The 19,689-nt window shown below is 52.6% G+C and overlaps 2 pseudogenes; both read left to right on the forward strand.

Annotated features, from left to right (window-relative positions):
* The window catches only part of LOC142426137 (small ribosomal subunit protein uS17-like), a 28,894-nt pseudogene extending 17,084 nt beyond the window's left edge, over positions 1 to 11,810 (forward strand).
* Positions 11,811 to 13,896: 2,086 nt separating this feature from the next.
* LOC142425656 (AP-5 complex subunit sigma-1 pseudogene) lies at positions 13,897 to 14,508 on the forward strand (annotated as a pseudogene).
* Positions 14,509 to 19,689: the final 5,181 nt, after the last annotated feature.

A 19,689-nucleotide genomic window follows, 5' to 3' on the forward strand; every position in this document is an offset into this window, starting at 1 on the left:
CAACATCACAGAGTAGAGCTGCCCCGTGGGCCTTCTGTGCTGGGCTCCTGTCCAGACGGGAAGTCAGCAGTTCGATCCCACCAGCTGCTCCGTGGGAGAAAGTGAGGCTGCCGCCTGCATAGAGCCTGGGAAACGCTGGGCACAGTTCGACTCTGGCCTGCAAGGTCACTATGAGTTGGGCTCAGCTAGGTGGCAGTGGGTCTTAGTCTTCACAGGAGCAGCTCACCGAATCTTTTCTCCCAAGGAGTGGCTGAAGGGTGCAAGAACCAACCTTTCCATTAGCAGCCAGGGGCCCACAGACGGGGGTGCCTCACAGCCCTGACCCAATACTAGCCGCGCTGTTCCTTCTGAGAGCTCTGCCAGGGCTTCCCAGCTCCCGGGCTCCAGGTGCCCTCTGACTGCAGCTGCAGCAGCACAGCCTCCTTCCTCTGAGCCCTGTCTCCATGTCTCAGCTCCGCTAATAGACAGGGGATGGATGGATGGATGGATGGTTAATTATGGATGATAGATAGATGAGAAGAAAGAAATGAAGGAAAGAAGAAGAAGAGAGGTAAAAGATGGATGGGTGTGTGGGTGATGGATGGCTCGATAGAGAGAGAGACAGACAGACTGAGGATGCATGGACGGCAGACAGACTGAGAGCTGTCATTGAGTCAATTCTGCCTGGTGGCACTTTTGGATGGGATCAAATGAGTGAGAGACAAAGAAGTCAATTCGCCATGACCTCTTGCAGAGGATGGAAACAGTGGGGAGAGTCCCTACCTTATTTTATGAAGCTGACATCACCTGAACACCCAAACCAGGAGAGACAATGGTGGTGGTGGTGGTGGTGGTGGTGGTGGTGGTGGTGGTGGTGGTGGTGGTGGTGGTAGTGGTAGTGGTGGTGGTGGTAGTGGTGGTGGTGGTGGTGATGGTGGTGGTGGTCATGGTGGTGGTGGTCATGGTGGTGGTGGTGGTGGTCATGGTGGTGGTGGTCATGGTGATGGTGGTCATGGTGGTGGTGGTAGTGGTGATGGTGGTGGTGGTCATGGTGGTGGTGATAGTGGTGATGGTGGTGGTGGTCATGGTGATGGTGGTGGTGGTGGTCATGGTGGTGGTGGTAGTGGTGATGGTGGTGGTGGTCATGGTGGTGGTGATAGTGGTGATGGTGGTGGTGGTCATGGTGATGGTGGTGGTGGTGGTCATGGTGGTGGTGGTGGTGATGGTGGTCATGGTGGTCATGGTGGTGGTCATGGTGGTGGTGGTGGTGATGTTGGTGGTGGTGGTCATGGTGGTGGTGGTGGTCATGGTGGTGGTGGTGGTCATGGTGGTGGTGGTGGTGATGTTGGTGGTGGTGGTGATGTTGGTGGTGGTGGTCATGGTGGTGGTGGTGGTCATGGTGGTGGTGGTGGTCATGGTGGTGGTGGTGGTCATAGTGGTGGTGGTGGTGATGTTGGTAGTGGTGGTCATGGTGGTGGTGGTGGTGATGTTGGTGGTGGTGGTCATGGTGATGGTGGTGGTGATGTTGGTGGTGGTGGTCATGGTGGTGGTGGTGGTGGTCATGGTGGTGGTGGTGGTCGTGGTAGTGGTGGTAGTGGTGATGGTGGTGGTGGTCATGGTGGTGGTGATAGTGGTGATGGTGGTGGTGGTCATGGTGATGGTGGTGGTGGTGGTCATGGTGGTGGTGGTGGTGATGGTGGTCATGGTGGTCATGGTGGTGGTGGTGGTCATGGTGGTGGTGGTGGTGATGTTGGTGGTGGTGGTCATGGTGGTGGTGGTGGTCATGGTGGTGGTGGTGGTCATGGTGGTGGTGGTGGTCATGGTGGTGGTGGTGGTCATGGTGGTGGTGGTGATGATGTTGGTGGTGGTGGTGATGTTGGTGGTGGTGGTCATGGTGGTGGTGGTGGTCATGGTGGTGGTGGTGGTCATGGTGGTGGTGGTGGTCATGGTGGTGGTGGTGGTCATGGTGGTGGTGGTGGTGGTGATGTTGGTAGTGGTGGTCATGGTGGTGGTGGTGGTGATGTTGGTGGTGGTGGTCATGGTGATGGTGGTGGTGATGTTGGTGGTGGTGGTCATGGTGGTGGTGGTGGTGGTCATGGTGGTGGTGGTGGTCGTGGTGGTGGTAGTGGTGGTGGTCATGGTGGTCATGGCGGTGATGGTGGTCATGGTGGTGGTGGTGGTCATGGTGGTGGTGGTGGTGGTGGTGGTGGTCATGGTGGTGGTGGTGGTAGTGGTGGTGGTGATGTTGGTGGTGGTGGTCATGGTGGTCATGGTGGTGGTGGTCATGGTGGTGGTGGTCATAGTGGTGGTGATGGTGATGTTGGTGGTGGTGGTCATGGTGGTAATGTTGGTCATGGTGGTGGTGGTGGTGATGTTGGTGGTGGTGGTCATGGTGGTGGTGGTGGGTTATGAGGCACAAACACAGATGAGCTTGGAGCATCCTGCAGCGGCAGCCAGGCAGAAGTGCTCAGAACCCAGCTACGTCACGAGGAGGAGGTCAAAGGACAAAAGGACACTCAGCAGTGTTTCGAGAGTCTAAGCCCACGTGTAAAACGCACACCTGCTCTCCTGCTGACACAATTGAGTGAGTGAATCAATGAGAAGGTGTGAGCGCCCTCCGTGCAGAAGTCCAAGGAGCAGGTGTGGACTATCAGAGTGACTCTCCCCGCCCCTCGCCCCAGAGGACAGGACAGGACATTGGCAGGATAAAGAGTCCCTCCCTTCAGGGCAGAGAAGTCTGGCAAACTTTTCTTCAATTGAGTGCCCAGGTCTCCTACGACTGTGATGCATGGCGCTGACGGCAGGCACCTCTTCCATCTCCGGCATGAGCAATGAGAGCATCAGTCTCTGAGGCCCTCCTTGAGAGCCAGGGCTCAGCCAGCCCTCCTCCAAATGGTCATCAGCGAGGACCGAGGACCGCCACAGCCAAGCGGAGGCGGTGGAGATCGGAACTCAGGGTAAAGCATGGCCCTGCCAGTGATGGGGCACTGGGGGGAAGTTAGGCAGTTGGAGGGAAGCATGGGATGCAGCTAACGGGTCAGGAGGGGCCAGGGGCCGCATGCTCACGCACTGGCCCCGCTTTGCAAGTGTCCCATAAATCTTAGCTAGCTTTCCGAGAAAGGAACTCGGGTTGCTGCTCCCACTCAGACCTCAGCACAATAGGTTTTCTCGGTCTGGGGAGTGTGATTTCCCTGCTCTGCATCTGGGACTGAGAGCGAGGAAAGTGACACAGGAATCCTCCCTGAGGCTGAGGGCGTGGCTCGGGAGGAGACCCTTAGGGAGTGGTGGGGAAACTGAGGCAGGGAGACACAGAGAACACACAGGCAGAGATAAGGGCAACTCAGCCTCCCTGCCCCCAACCTTCCCCATGGGGGGGGGGGGGAGATGGCCCTGGAGTGAAAGACGGTGAATCAGGGAGATGCCCAGGCTGCGGCAGCCCCACATCCCATATGTCCAGCAGACCTGGCGTGCAGGCCTCATCCCCGGGAGCTGGTTTCCACGGAGGGAGCGGAGCTAGAAGTGCCCAGCACCGGGGGCTGCAGACTGTGTGCCTGACATGGTGACAATATGCAGCCTCTCCGAGAGTGCCGCCTATCACATGAGTGGCCTGAGGCCGGGCAGGGTGGACACGGAGTTGGTGCAGCCCCTGTCCCTCCAAAACACTTGGCGTTAAGTGTAATGGGTTTTAGGGAATTTATTTTGCCAATTTTAGAACCCACCATAAAGAAGAAATATGAAAGGGTTTTATGAGGTGTACTGTATATCTTTAATACTCGTATTTTTTTCTCGAAATGCTGAGAATATCAATTACATTTATGGCTACATGAGGAGCTACTGCAGCCCCCGGGGGAAATGCAGGGTAGCAGAAGTTAATCGGTAGTGGGTGCAGGGAACCCCAAGGGGCCTGGGGCCTGGGATGTGTGGGCACATCTGACCGTGTCAGATGCTTCAGGTTTGGGGAGGGCATGCATGCATGTGTGTGAGTGTGTGCGTGTTTTGTGTGCATGATTGTGTATGTATGTATTTGTATGCATGATGTGCCTGTGTGTCTTTGGGTACATGGGGGGGGGTTGTGTGTGTGTGCACGCATACACATTTGGGACGCTACCTGAGTGTGTGTATCTGTGTAAGTATGGGGGCATGTTGTGAGCGTGTGCACACACATGTATCTTTCTTTCTAAGCAGGGCTGTTCTGGGGGAGAAATGAGGAAAACCACACACAGCAGCAGTAGGTCCCACCCACCCTGCCCCTGGGAACTTGGAAAGGATACCCCGACCCCTGTGCTCACCCACAGGGCCTCCTGCATCTGCCCTCCAAGGCCAGTCTCCCTGCAGGGGCTGAGACTGCAGACCCAGGTCACATGCCCTGAGGACAGACAGCTGTCCTGGGCTCAGAATGGGCTCCACCCCTCCCCCTCCAGCAACTTAACAGGGGTCCCAGACCTGCTATGAACTCTCTTCTGAGGGTCTTGTCAGCCCACACACATGCACACATTCCCACATACCTACACAGGAGCCGGTTCGACATATTCACACACCAATGCATATGTTCTAAACACAGATTTGCAAGCATGTTCACACCTATGCGCATGCACCATGCACAAATACACATGTGCACAATCACTCACACTCATTAACACATACACATGTCTGCGAACACACATACATGCAGGCATACACAGACATATGCACATGTACACTCGCATGCATATATATGTACACTCAAATATGCACACGGGCACACACGATACACATGTGCGTGTACACACATGCACACACATGCCCATGCATGCACCTATGCACGTGTGTGCACTCACACATACATGCACACACCCATGCACGTATGCACACAGACACCCATGCGAACACACTCATACAGTCTGTATGCACACTCGTACAGACATGCACACACCCATGCATGAATGCATGTGGACACACATGCCCATTGCGGTGAGAAAGAAGCCCTGAGGACAAGCCTTGGCTGGGCCTGCATGAGGCAATGGGGCTCTCGCAGCCCTGAAATCCAGTCCCTTCTTGGGGCGACTGCACCTACATGGAGAAGCCTGAAGCCCCGAAGCCCAAACTGGGCCCTTCCAGAGACAGCCGCGCCTGCACGGGGCCACCCAGACCTGCTGCCCGGGCCCTTCCCAGGCCGGCAGGCCGTGGTGGCCTCAAGACTAGGTGTAGGCCGTCTCAGCACTGCTTAGCCTGATTTATAGCCAGAGCGTGTGTGTTTAAAGCCGGCTACAGGACCCGTCCTCTGCTGCTTACTGGGCCATCATCAGCTGCCACAACCGCACTGTGATTTATGAGGACACAGCCGCCGGGGCAGCGAGAGAACATTACATTCTTCACCTACAAGGGGCCCACCAGCTGCTGACATGCATGGCCTCTCTGTCAAGGGTTTGTCCTGAAGGACCCCAGCACGGCCAAGGTCAGCCTCTCTCTGCTTCCTGGGTACCTGTGGGCCAGCTCAGGATCAGCATGGAAGCCTGGCCCTCCCCAGACCCATTGCCAACTTGCTCTGTGACCAAAGACATGTCCTTTCCCTCTTGGGACCTCAGTATACTCCTGGTGGCACGAGGACCCCTCTGGGCCTCAGTTTACCCTTTGACCACAGGGAGAAGCATCCAGATGGGCTCGAGGGGCTGTGTGAACACAAAGCAAGTGGGAGGTGACAGCCTACCCCCACGTGGGACCTTGTCTCCTGTCCGTGGACCCAGCCTGGCCCTCACGCAGCACCTGTGGGTCCCATGCCTGCCTGTTTAGGGGACTCCTCACTGTCCACTGACCTCCCTCTGTCCCAGAGAGAGCCATGGTGGTCATCCCATAATCTGGTGTCAATTTATAAAGGGGTGGGGTCTAGTCTGTCAATCAGGTCGCAGCTTGAAGACCTCTTTTGGAGGCGCTAGGAGATAAATAGCTCACTGGAGGAGGGACACACACACACTCCTGCGAGACGTTCCCGTTGAGAAGCCGCATAGAGCTGCACTGATGGCAGTCAGAGCTTTGGAGCTGGAGGCACCATGTGGAGACCCACGCCAGTGCTGAGATGCTTCCACTGCCACTGGATCCACAAGACTTCCCACCCACTGTCCTGTGATCTTCCTGCCTTCAGCATCATTGCATGTGTTGCATGAATCAGAAGAGGAATTTGCAGACTGGTACTGGACATAGGGGCTATATCAGACATGTAGACTTGATCTGGACTGGGCTGGGATGTTTTCTTATTGTACAATTGCTCTTTATATACAGCTCTTTCCTACACACATATGCAAGGTAATGAATCTGTTTCTCTAGTCTTCCCGGACTAACATAGCTATCCACTGGTGCTGCCTCAGGGAGCGGGGCATGGATGACAAGCCCTGGGTGTCCCCAGGAAGCTGCAAACACTGAGATTTGCCCAGAGGAAGAGGACGCACCTGTATGGAAACCCTGGGGGGAAAGGGGGTGACAGGAAGGGTGGGGGCAGGCACTTTGACTATGGGAGAAGCTCCATGATTGTCCATGACCTCCTGGTGGGTCTTCATCATGGCCCCGCCTTCCAGGAGTCCACTGGGACTGCCCCTGCCCAGTACAGGCCCAGGCACACATGATGGGCTCCACACAGACCGCTGACAGCTCCTGGCCAGCACCGTGTGTGTCCAGCGCATCCCCACAGCATCAGCTTCACTCCAAACCAGCCCGATGTCTGGGCTCCCCATCCAGAAACCAGCTGTGCCCACTACCCACGCCCAGCCCTGTCCACACGCTGGCCGACCTGATAGCAGGGACAGAGCCACCTGAGGTCAGCTCTCCCACCCTGCTCCAAAGCACACTCACATAGTGCATGTCTGCAAACATGCACACGCAGACACACACTCAAGCACATACCTGCACATGCTGGTATCTACTCACACACCTGCATGTACCCACTCACAGGCATACATCCACACCCTCACTCACACTGACATGTGCACCCACACCCACACACATGCTGTGCTCATGTGTGCATGTTCATGTACACACATTCACACACGTGGTCTTGTACACTTTCACACACTGACCTGTACGTGCATGCTCATGATATGTATTTGTGTGCATGCACATACATGCACATGCACACACTCAGGGCAGTGGAGCCGCACTCCCCAGCCTGCACACACGTTAATTCAAAGCTCGGACACCCTCACACATCCATGAGAGCACTCTCTCATACATACGTGGCATGCACTGAGTGCACACTCATACACACGGCATACACTCACATACCCTCACCTCCACTCACACAGCACATGCTCACACACAGCGCACACTCACCCACACAGTGCACACTCACAGAGACATACATACACATGTGCACACCCTCACACCCATTCACACAGCACACGCTCACACACAGCGCACACTCACCCACACAGTGCACACTCACAGAGACATACATACACATGTGCACACCCACACACTCACCTTTGTTCCCACTCACACAGCACATACACATACAGCAGACACTCACACCCACCCACACACATACACACATAGCACACACTCACACACACTGACACCCACTTACATGGAACCCACCCACATACATACACACAGGACACACACACTCACATAGTACACACTCACACACAGCACAGTAGCATACCTTTGCACCTACTCACATAGCACACACACACACCCTCAGATCCACGCACATGCACACAGCACACACTCACAGTACACACTCACACACATTCACCCTTATACCCACTCACACAACACAATCACATCCACTCACATACACGCAGCACACACTCACAAACTCACTCACACTGAGCCAGGCCTGTCCCTCCCAAGTTCCCCTCTCCCACTCAGGGAGACCAGGACCCTTGCTCCCATGAGCCCCCCGGGAAAAGACCACATTTGTAACCTCGAGACGGACTCTGTCACCCCACAGTGGCTAGGACTCCAGCGCATCTCTCTCAGGGACCCATCTCCCCACGACACTTTTAAGCCCCCAGTCGGGGAAGCCTGGGGTGGGGCAGGGCAGGGCAGGGCCGAGGGCAGGCACAAGAAGCAGGACACTCCCCGCCTCTAACCCACGGGCAAGGTTCTCCCAGGCTGGGCCTCAGTTTCTCTGCCTGGGCACCTGTCCTCTGAGTTCACCCTGCTCACAGTCAGGCTTCCTGCTGAGGTGGGGTCCCTTGAGGCCCCCGCCCAGAGCCCAGCCTGAAGCAATCCAAATGCCTGCCCCCTCCGACTCGCCTCCTCCGGAGCATAAATGAAAAATCAATACGTTGCAGGACTTCAGTGGAAACCACACATGCAATGATTTCCCGTTACAAAGAGAGTGGTTCTACACTCGCGGCAGCGGCTCCCCGCAGGAGCCAGCCCACGGGGGCTCGGAGGCAGCAGCCCCTGCCTGTCCACTCCAAGGGATGCCCCGGGCCTGGGGCCATCGAAGCGGGCTTCATCAAGCGTCCCTGGTACAGTGCGGTCGGCCCTACGGCGCCTGCCTCATAAATACTGCCACTTAATGAACAGTGCGAGAAGTTAATTAATTGTAAGCATAGTTGCACACGGCCACATTCCACCTGTCATAAAGCGCACCTGGGTGGACTTATTACATCAGCTCGGCCACACGCTCACACCTGGGCCCCCACTGCTTCCCGCTATCTGAGCCATTTGGCATTTATGGGTTTCAAAATGCCACCCATGGGACAGATGGGGCTGAGGAAGGAGAGGGCCATGGGGTCTTTCTAAATGCAGGACGAGGCAACGTTGGGGACTGGGCAGATGGATGGTCACCAGCTGAGGTTGAACACTAGGGCTCTGACTGTACACCATCTGCTCCCCCTCAGTCTCTGTGCCAGGTCCCAACATCACAGGTCACACTTACCTACAGGTGGGGTTGACCCTGGTCTTGTTGGCCCACACCCAGCCTGAGCTCAGCACTCACATCATGTCATGCCCACTGCAGATGCTCATCTGGACTCACCTGGTCCCTCCCTGTGGGGTGGGAGGCGTCCTCTCTGCTCTTTTGTCCCAAGAAGGGAAGTGTGGGTGATGCTACCTGCCAGCCCAGGCAGGACACCCTAGTTATCCCTGACCCTAGACCCGGGACACAGAAGTGGGAGCCCAGGAAGCATGAGGCTGCCTCAGTTTCCCTCCCAGAACCCAACACCCACCTGGCCGCCCACCAGTACCTGCCAGAGTCCCTCCCACCCCACCCGCTCTCTGACTAGAGCTCACAGGCTTTGTGTCCCACGTCACTGTCCAACAAAAGCTGCCAACGTGACCTACCAGGTTCCTGGTCATGGCGGCCACTCCCAACACCGTGGGGATGTGGTGCTGGAGATGCAGCTAGTGTGACTGAGGAGCTGGGTCTCTTATGTTGTCTGACGACTTGATCGAGGCACCGTGGACATGAATGCAGTAGCTGCAGGGAGTGGGCGGTCGTGCAGAAGCAGCCCTGACGCTCTCCCTGGGAGGCGCGTTCACAGGTGAACCCAGCGATGGCCCTCTGCAGAGGCAAGAGCTGAGGGTGCCAAGAAGACCCTGTCCACACAGCAGCCCAACCGGCGATTAACATCCATCCGTCTGTCAGAATGGAGCGTCGCACCAACCAGAAACCTAAGCAAATACACCAAGACCTAGAGCCGCTGTGGCCCACCCGATGGCAGCCCGAAGTGATTCCACCCGCATCTCAGCGAAGTCGCTCGTCACCCCCTCCCCCCAGCCCTGCCGGCCCTGGTCCCCAAGCAGAGGCCCATCTACTTTCTGTCAGAGAGATGAGTTGCATATTCTGGAATGTGATAGCACTTCCTTACGGAACCATAATGGCCTTCTCTGTTTGGTCTGGCTCGTTTCATTGGGCACACGGTTGGAGAGCCTTCCTGGCCGAGTGTGTGTCCATAGCACGTGGATTGGTACTGTCAATGGCCTTCCACTGGAGGGACATACCACACTTTATCCGCCCCACCCCCCACTGATGGTGGACACCTGCGTGGCTCCCTGTGTTGGGTCCTGTGAACACCTGTGTATAGGCCTCTGTGAGGGTGTGTGCGGGCCGCTCTCTTGGTGAACACCTGGGTGGGGAGAGATTCTGACGACCTGAGTGATTCCATCTGCTTCCCAGAAGCACCGTCGTGCTATTAGAACTTTTGGCCTCATCTGTTTTCCTCCTTTTCTGACCTCCTTTGGGTTATTTGAATGTTTCTTTCCATGTCCGCTGGTGTTCTTCTGTGGCTTCATGGCTGGGAGTCTTGGGGCCTTAGGGTTGTCCGAGGTGCCGTGGTGGAGCCTCTGCTGCGCTGGAGACAGGCTGGGCTTGCTGTGCTCTGGGCCGGTGCATGTTATGTGTTGGAGTCGATGCCACGCTGAGCAACAGCACAGAAGCAACGGTGTGCAGTCCTGCCTGCCTGCAGGAACACAGTCTCCTATTTCCCGTCCACATGGAGAAGAGGAAAATGGGAGGCGCTGGCTGGTGGAGATCAAGGATGGCAGCCCTCGGTGTGGACTGCGACTCAAGGTCAAGAAGACCCACATCCTCATCACTGGGCCCAGAGTTCACATCAAACAGAGAAAAAGGTCGACGCTGTCAAGGAGTTTGTCTTGCTTGGATCCACAGTTGATACTCCTGGAAGGAGCAAACAAGAGATCAGAAGACACCTTGCACTAGGTCAACTTGCTGCCCGGGCTGCGTTAAGCGTATTAGAGAGCAAGGATGTTCCTTTGAGGGCTAAGGTGCACCTGACCCAGCCATGGTGTTCCCACTGCATCATATGCATGTGAACGTGGGACACTGAGTAAGGAAGACGGAAGAAAACTCCCGCATTTGAGCCCTGGTGCTGGAGCAGAATGTTAACAGTACCTTGGACTGCTAAAAGGACAAGCAAATATGTCTTGGGAGGAGGATGGTCAGAGGGCTCCTTAGAGGCAAGGATGGCAAGACGTCTTCTTACATACTTTGGGCACGCTGTCAGGAGAGACCAGTCCCTGGAGAAGAACATCATTCTTGGTAAAGCGGAGGGGCAGCCAAAACCAGGAAGGCCCGTAACAGGATAGATTGACAAATGGCTGCAGCAATGGGCTCAGGCATGGGAACACTATGAGGATGGTGGAGGACTGTGCAGTGTCCTGTTGTGCACCGGTCACTATGGGGTGGAAGAGAGATTTGATGGCACCTAACAGCCATATGTCCAGTTCTCCTCCCTCGACCATTGGGCTGTGGTGGCCACTCAATTTTTGCATATGCCATAAACTCTTGGAAGAAATACAGCCAGGATCCCGCCTCTCTCTCACATCACTTCCTCTCCAGCCCTTGAGTAGCCAATAAGGAAACCTGGGTGCTACTGCAGCCCTCTTTTTCCCAGGCAGCGGAAAGAGGGCGGACATTCAGACTGAGCGTGCCTACCAAAAGCAGCCAACCATCTTCCAAAACAAGAAGTGAGGCCTGTTGGGAGAAACTGGCAAGGATAAACACCCCCATTACTACAAGAACATTGAACTGGGCTTCAAGATGCCCAAGGAGGACATTGAGGGCACCTACATTGACAAGAAATGCCCCTTCACGGGCAACGTCTCCATTCGAGGGCAGATTCTGTCCCTCGGGTGTGGTGGCCAAGAGGAAGATGCAAAGGACCATTGTCAGCTGCCAAGATGACCTGCAGTACATCCGCAAGCACAGCCCCTTTGAGAAGGGCCCCAAGAACATGTCCGTGCACCTGTCCCCCTGCTTCAGGGATGTCCAGATCAGCGACATCATCCTCATGGGAGAGTGCCGGCCCCTGAGCAAGACCGTGCCCTTCAACGGGCTCAAGGTCACCAAGGCTGCAAGCACCAAGAAGCAGCTTCAGAAGTTCTGAGTCTCCTGCCTCTCAGTGAAATAAAGTTAATTTTGGACCCACTCAAAAAGGAGGGCGGGGAACTTCCAGCAACATGGCGACCGAGTAACACATACCAGAGGGACTCTGCAGAAATCAGTGCAGGAGAACGACGGAGAGGGGAACTCCACTCTGCCAGGACACAGCAGGAGCATCAGAAAGATAAGTAGACACAGACCCACCAGGTTTTGAGGCGCTGTGGGCTTTGGGCTTACCACTGTGGAGGCTGGCTGAGCCATGCCACAGTCTCAGCCAGATCTGGGCTCCTTTGGCCAGCCCAAGGGCTTTACTTCAACACAACCACAGCTTGCCGCCGCCGCTGGGCAGGGTTTAAACCCCTGCGGCCCCACAGTCAGGCAGGTGATCAGGACTCAGTCAGACCTTTACTTTTGTTTCTCTCTCTTCTCTCTTTTCCCCCACAGTCTCAGTGGGCTCAGATTTTTTCCCTTCTTTTTCCTGTCACAGGCCACTGCTGGCCTCCAGGCCACTGCCCTTCGTCTAGGGCGATTACACCAGCCCTCCTCCCAGCTGGGGCAGCACCAGCGCTTTGCAGCATTACACGTGGCTGGGGAAACCCCGCCCACCTCTGCCACAGGGAAACTCTCGCCTACCCTCTAAGACCCTTTAAGTGGTCTGGGGAACTCCCACCCGCCCTTTGGGGTGCTCCACTTGGCTGGGGGAACCTCTGCCCACATTCCATGGTGCTCAACGTGGCTTGGGGAGGCCTGGCCCCTCCTCTGCAATCCCACCAGCCCTAGTGCTTCACATGGCCTAAGGCAGCTCTGTCAACCCTTCCCAGTGCTCCATGCTGCTTCAGGAGCCTCTGCCAGACCTATGCAGCGGTCTAGCCAACTAGGGAAATTCCACCCACCATCCATGGTGCTCTACACCACAGTGGGCACACCCACCTGCCCTTCATAGCCCTCCCATTGCAGCAGGCACCCCTGCACCCCACCTGAGGTGCCCCAAGTCAACATGAGTCACACCAGCACAGCTTCCTCTGAGATCATACAGTGCAGTGCCATCCTTGTGGGTACACAACCACCTAACCAGCATCCCCTGAGAGGACCATCCAACTTTCCCTCCAAATAACAGAATTCTGGTTGGCTAGGGAAAGAGTGAAGCCACAGGAAGATTAAGCTGTAGTCCAGCCCCACAGTGCAATTAGCTGCAGGCAGTTTGAAAAAGCATTCCTACAAGTCTCCCAAAAAGAGCCTAGTGCTCTTTGACTCTCTGGAAAGTGGTGTAGGTCTCCTCTAAAACAGCACAACGCAAACAGCAATCAGCCCCAACAACCTCAAGAACAACAACAGCACCCAAAAAAAAACCCCAGGAGAAATGAAAGGTAATGTCGGAAGAAGTCCTGAATCTAATGACGTGCATAGAAGAAGCATTGATCTGTCACAGAAAGAAATCTTCAGAATGCTGCTTGGAGTCATACAGGATATAAGGGAAGCTATACAGAAAACAGGAAGAAATGATAGAGGAGATAAAGGCCACGCACCAAAGGAAAATGCAAGACCTAAGACATGAGATAACAAAGACCAGTAGCAAATTCACAGACTTCACCAACAAATTTGAGGAGGTAGAAAATCGCACCAGTGACCTAGAGCAGGGGTCCTCAAGCTACAGCTCGCAGGACACATGCGGCCCACCAAAGACATTTATCTGACCCACAGGGTGTTTTTTCCCCATTTTGTTTTTTACTTCAAAATAAGACATGTGCTACTAACTCTCTGAACCTTCACTGGAGCCTGGGGGCAAAGAGCAGGATCCGCCTACTGATTGGCTAGCTGGAAAACCCCACAGGGCTCGGGGCTGGGGTCTATGATTCGACGGTGAATGTTGCTCACGGCCTATGATCAGTCGTCAGAAATAAGTTCCACGCAACCACTTGCTACCACCCAGACCAGACCGCCCTACCCACTGTACACACAAGCTCATGCGGGTCCCCAAACCAGTGTGCACAGGTGCCGAAGGGCCGCACAGCTGCCATTGCTCACTCCACTGCCAAGGGGAGCAGCTGTTACTGGAAGGCCACCGTCTTGTGGGGGAAGACCCTTGCCTGGGATCCATGGTCCAAGTCTTCCTCATCCACACCCTGCCGGCCCCGAATGACGAGAACACAGACTTTTCCCGAGTGCTCTACTCCTGTGTCTTTGGTGTCCAGAAGTCACCTTGTGACCCAAGGCCAAATGGGGCCAAGAGGGACAGAGTCCTCCGCAAGGAACAGATCTTGGCTATTGCCAGACAGGCAGAGTCTTATGTGCCAGCTGCAGTAGCAGGCGTCCTGCCATTCATGGGTGGATCTGCAGCCTCCGTCATCCTTAGATGAGCCAACGTCCCTGCATGATGCCCACATGGGGCATTCCACCTGGCAGCAGGGGACCCTTTCCGGGAGTCCCAGATGGTGGTGTGGCTGGGTGTGCTCTCCTTAGGCTTTGCGCTGGTCCTGGATGCCCATGAGAACCTGCTTCTGGCTGAGAGTACCCTTCGATAGCTAGCACATCTCCTCTCTGACCACCTTCACCTGCTGATCCCTGGCACCAACCTTCTGCTATGGGTGGACCATATTAAGGCCATCCTCACCCGCTTCTTGCACCATAGTCAGCTGCTCTTCCTTAATGACCAGTCCATCCAGGGCCTGGAGAAGGAGTTCAGCACTGCCTGGCCCCTCTGACCTCCCTAGAGAGAGGCTGCCCGAGAGGGTGGGGAGGAAGGACAGAGGCCTGGCACAGTCAGATGAAGCATGGCCTCTGCCTCCAATTCAGCCTGCACCCAGCTCTGATGTGCTGCCCCACACAGAACAAATGGACGGGACAGGGCTCCAGAGTCACAGTGCATCCTGGGCCCAGAGCAGGGACATGACTGATTCCGACCCGTGTCGAGCCCACCCAACTGCTCCACTCACCTCTCCCCTTTATGACCTGCCAACCAGCTCCCGACAGCGGCTGGGGCCAGGGCAGCGAGGGGGTTCTGCTCTGCACACTGCCCTCATCGCTTTCTCAAACCCATGGGCATGCCAGTGCGCCTGGGGGCACTGTGCCTCCCACATGGACAGGCTCTGACTTGGCACCCCCTGTGGCAACAGCAACGAGGACGGTTGTCAGCGAGGCCAGCTGGGCACCAGGTCCCGCCACATTTCAGAAGCATGTCTCTGTGGGAGGCTTTTGTTGTTTCTTAGGTTCTGACCCATGTCTCCAGAAAATCCTGGTTTCCCCCATCCAACACCCCCCACCCCCATTTGCGAGGAGAGAAGGCACCAGATGGGTGGGTGCAAGCACCCTGGCCTCGTGCTGTCAGCGGTCTCGTTTTGGATGAAAAGCTCGGCCTGTGTGATCTCACCCTGTTTCCACGAGTCTAAATAACGCAGGTCTAGAGAAGGATGAGGCAGTCTTCCCATACAGAGTGTCTCAGAACCTTATGTCGGGTCACAGTGAGTCTAAATGCACCCCTGGCATTGGGTTTGGTGTTGCTTTGTGAGTGAGCACCTCTTTGGATGGGGGTCTGAATAAACTCCTTGTTGCCTTCACCTCTCAAAAAAAATAAGATATGGGCAGTGTGCATAGGAATTTGTTCATAGCCCGGCCCTCCAACAGGTTTGAGGGACAGTGAACTGGCCCCCTGTTTAAAAAGTTTGAGGACCCCTGACCTAGAGGATAGCCAGGCTGACTTCAACAAATGGGAAATGTAGTTAAATAAGATAATCCAGGAAACTGAAGAAAACCTGAGGGCCACATCTGATGCTATGAAGAGGAGCAACATTAAAACAATTCAACTACCTGAACAAGACACAAGGAAGACGTTAATGGCAAAAATAGCAAGGGAATTGTTAGAGGAAACCTTCCCCAGCTTAATGAATGAAAACCAGGCAACCATTCAGGAGGTCAAAAGAACAGCAGCTAGACTGAATCCCAAGAAGTCGCCAAGACATATCATTGCTAAACTATCCAACTTAGGGGAAAAGAAGAAAAGTCATGAGAGCAGCGAGGGGGAAACAAGCAGTCCCCTATAAGGGACCCACATAAGAGCATGCTCAGACCTATCAGTGGACACCATGAGCACGAGGAGGGAGTGGAAGGACATATTCCAAAAACTGTAGGAAAACAATGCAAGCCCAAGAATACTCTGTCCAGCCAAATCATCTGTCAAGATAGATGGAGAAGTAATAGTCTTCCCAGACAAGGATAAACTCAAAGAATAGTTAGAAGAAACTCAGCCCTACAATAGATCCTTGCCAACCCAGTGTGGGCAGAAGAACAGCACTCACTGAGCACAGTAAAAGACTGTCACATAGAACAACCCCACACAGAGGGCAACAAAGAGAAGACAGCTCCTTGAGATAGCATTGGCTCAAGGATGGAGATAAGGCAAGAATGAAACACACACGCACATGCGCGCACACACACACATGCACACGCACAAAACACTGATCAGAAAGGGATGTAGGAAAACACCCAGCACAACAAGATGACATCACAGAGTCCAAGATGGGTGTAATGACCCCAAATATGAATGGACTGAACTTAGGCATTAAAAGGCAGGCTAGTAGACTGGCTTAGAAAACAAAATGTGGGGGTAGGTCAGATGCTCACAGGCATCCTCCCTGAGGGCGATCAGTAGCCAGACTGCAATGGGCCCCACTCCCTGCTGTTAAGGACAATGGACGCCTGCAGTCATCTATTTGGTTCCTGTAGGTGGGGTTTACACCCTACTCATAATGGTTCCTATGGAGATCCAGGGAACAAGTCAAAGTTAAGCTGCCATCCTAAATCTAGGATCTGCCCATCTTGTTACATGTATACCACAATCCCTCCTCTTCCTATTATAGCACAACCCCTTCCTGTGATGTATGTCTTCATCTGTAATTAGGGGGCTTGTATGTCCCCAGAGAATATAAAAGCCTAAGTCAGCATTAAAGATTCTCTCTCTCTCTCCCTCCACGTGGACCACCAAGAGGGGCTGAGGTGAGCATGCTACCATGAATTGAGTCTGACTCCATTTATTTCAATACTTCTCTTCTATCTCTCATGCTCTGTATAACTTTACTATGATCTTTACTTATTATCGCTGTACAATTTCTCCTACCAGACCCGTAATGATGTGTTAGGGGCTGGCTTCCCCTGACAACAAAACCCATCGATCTGCTGCCTACAGGAGACAGAATTGACAGACCGCTGGCAAACCTAATCAAATAAATGAAGGAATAAATTTCAATAGCAAGGATGAGGGATGAAACAGGGGACATTATAACAGACCCTAATGAAATTAAAAAGATAATTATACAGTACTAGGAGGGCCGTACTCTAATGAATTCAATACTTGGAAAACATGGACAAATACTTGTAAAAACAATCCCTCCCTAGGCTGTCCAAATGGACGTCAAGAATCTCAGCAGACCCATAGCAATGGAATAGAAAAGGTTATCAAGGGATTACCAACAAAAAAATCCTCCGGACCAGATGGCTTCACAGGAGAATTCTACCAAGCACACAGGGAAGAACCGACACCAATCCGACACAAACTCTTCCAGAGCATAGACAAAGATGGGAAACGCCAAAACCCATTCTATGAACCTAGTATAACTCTGATACCAAAACCGGGAAAGGATCCCTCAAGAATCGAGAACCACAGACCAATATCTCTAATGAACATCGATGCAAAAATCCTTAACAAAATACTGGCCAATAGAATACAAAAGTATATAAAACAAATAATCCACAATGACCAAGTGGGGTTAATACAGGAATGATTCAACATACAAAAGACCATGAGTATCATTCACCACATTGACATGAAAAATTATAAGATCCACATGATAATATCGATAGATGTGGGGAAAGCATTCGAAACAGCCAACACCCATTCCTGTTTAAGACACTCAAGATAGGAATGGAAGGGAAATTCCTTAAGCTAATATAAGCTATATATTTGAAAAACCAACAGCCAACGAGGTGGTCAGTGGAGAAAAGACTAACACAATCCCACTGAAAAGGGGGGCCAGACAAGGATGTCCCTTGTCCCCACTCCTATTTAACATCATACCGGAGGTCCTAGTTAACAATAGAAGGCAAAAAAAGACATCAGAGGTATTCGCCTGGGGAAGGAAGAGGTGAAACTATCATTATTTGAAGATGATACGATTTTATACATCGAAAATCCCAAAAGCTCCACCAGGGGAGTACTGGAAGCAATAGAGGAGTTTGGCAGAGTGGCAGGACACAAGATCAACAAACAGAAGTCCATATGACTGCTATACACATCAGATAAGACCACAGAAGAGGATATCAAAAAGGTGATACCCTTCACAATAGTCAAGCACAACTTGAAATATCTAGAGATATACCTGACTAAAAGAACAAAAGATCTGTATGAGGAAAACTACAGAGCACTATTACAAGAAACCAAGAGTGACCTCAACAAATGGAAGAATATCCCATGCTCGTGGATTGGAAGACTCAATATAGTAAAGATGTCAGTTCTGCCTAAGGCACTATATAAGTTTAATGCAACCTGATACAAATACCATCATCTTTCTTCAAAGAAAGGGAAAAACTGATTGCCAACTTCATATGGAGAGGGAAGAAGCTCAGAATTGGCAGAGAACTTCTAAAGAAAAAGGACAGAGTGGAGGGCTTGCTTTTCCTGACTTATCACCTATTATACAGCCACAGTGGTCAAAACCACATGGTATTGATTTAATGACAGATACTCAAACCAATAAAAAATAACTGAATACCCAGAAATAAAATCATCAGCATACAGCCAACTGTTCTTTGATAAGGGCCCCCCAAAAAATCAAATGGGAAGCAGATGCCCTTTCAACAAGTGGTGCTGGAAAATATGAATATCTACCTGCAGAAAAATGAAGCAAGACCCTTACCTCATTCCATGCACAAGAATAAACTCAAGGTGGATCACAGACCTTGATGTAAATCCCAAACGATTAGGACCATCAATGAGGGAATTGGGACAAACCTGAGAACATTGGCTCAGGGAATATATAGGCTATCAGAAATAGGGAAGGACACAAATACAGATGAGGCACAAATTGACAAGTGGGATATGCTGAAGATAAATTACCTGTGTATATCCTAAGAATTCACCAAGAGAGTAATCAGAGAGCCCACGGACTGGGGAAGCATCTTTAGCAATGACACATCAGACAAAAGCCTTATTACTAAAATCTACAGTACTCTGCTAGCTTCCAAAAAGAAAACAAATAATTGCCCACTGAGGAGGTGGGCAAAGGACCTGAACAGAAGTTTCACAAGGGCATAAATCTGAATGGTCAATAAACATATGAGAAAATGTTCTCGATCATTATCCATAAGAGAAATACAAGTTAAAACTATAAGATACCAACCAACACCCTCAAAGATAGCCCAATTCAAAAAATCAGAAAATAACAAGTGTTTGTTGGAGGGACTGGGGTGAGATAGGAACTCTCGTCCACTGCTGATGGACCTATAGGTAATTACAGGCACAATGGAAATCAATTTCGTAGTATCTGAAACAGATGGAAATCGAGCTACCATATGACCCAGCAATCCCCCTACTGGGCATATACCCAAGAAGAGGCAAGAAACAAACCACGGCCAGACATCTGTGCCCCAATGTTCATTGTGGCACAGGTCACAGTTGCAAGGAGTTGAAAACAACCCTAATTTCCATCAACGGATGAATAGATTAAAAACTGTGATACATACATGCAATGGAGTACTACGCATCGCTAAAAAGCAATGATGAACACATGAAGCACATCGCTGCATGGGAAGAACTGGAGGAAATTATGCTAAGCGAAGTAAGCCAGCACAAAAGAACAAGTACAATATGAGTCTGCTAAGGTTAGCTTAAAACT

Source organism: Tenrec ecaudatus, chromosome 14, assembly GCF_050624435.1.
Source record: "Tenrec ecaudatus isolate mTenEca1 chromosome 14, mTenEca1.hap1, whole genome shotgun sequence".
NCBI classification, from domain to species: domain Eukaryota; kingdom Metazoa; phylum Chordata; class Mammalia; order Afrosoricida; family Tenrecidae; genus Tenrec; species Tenrec ecaudatus.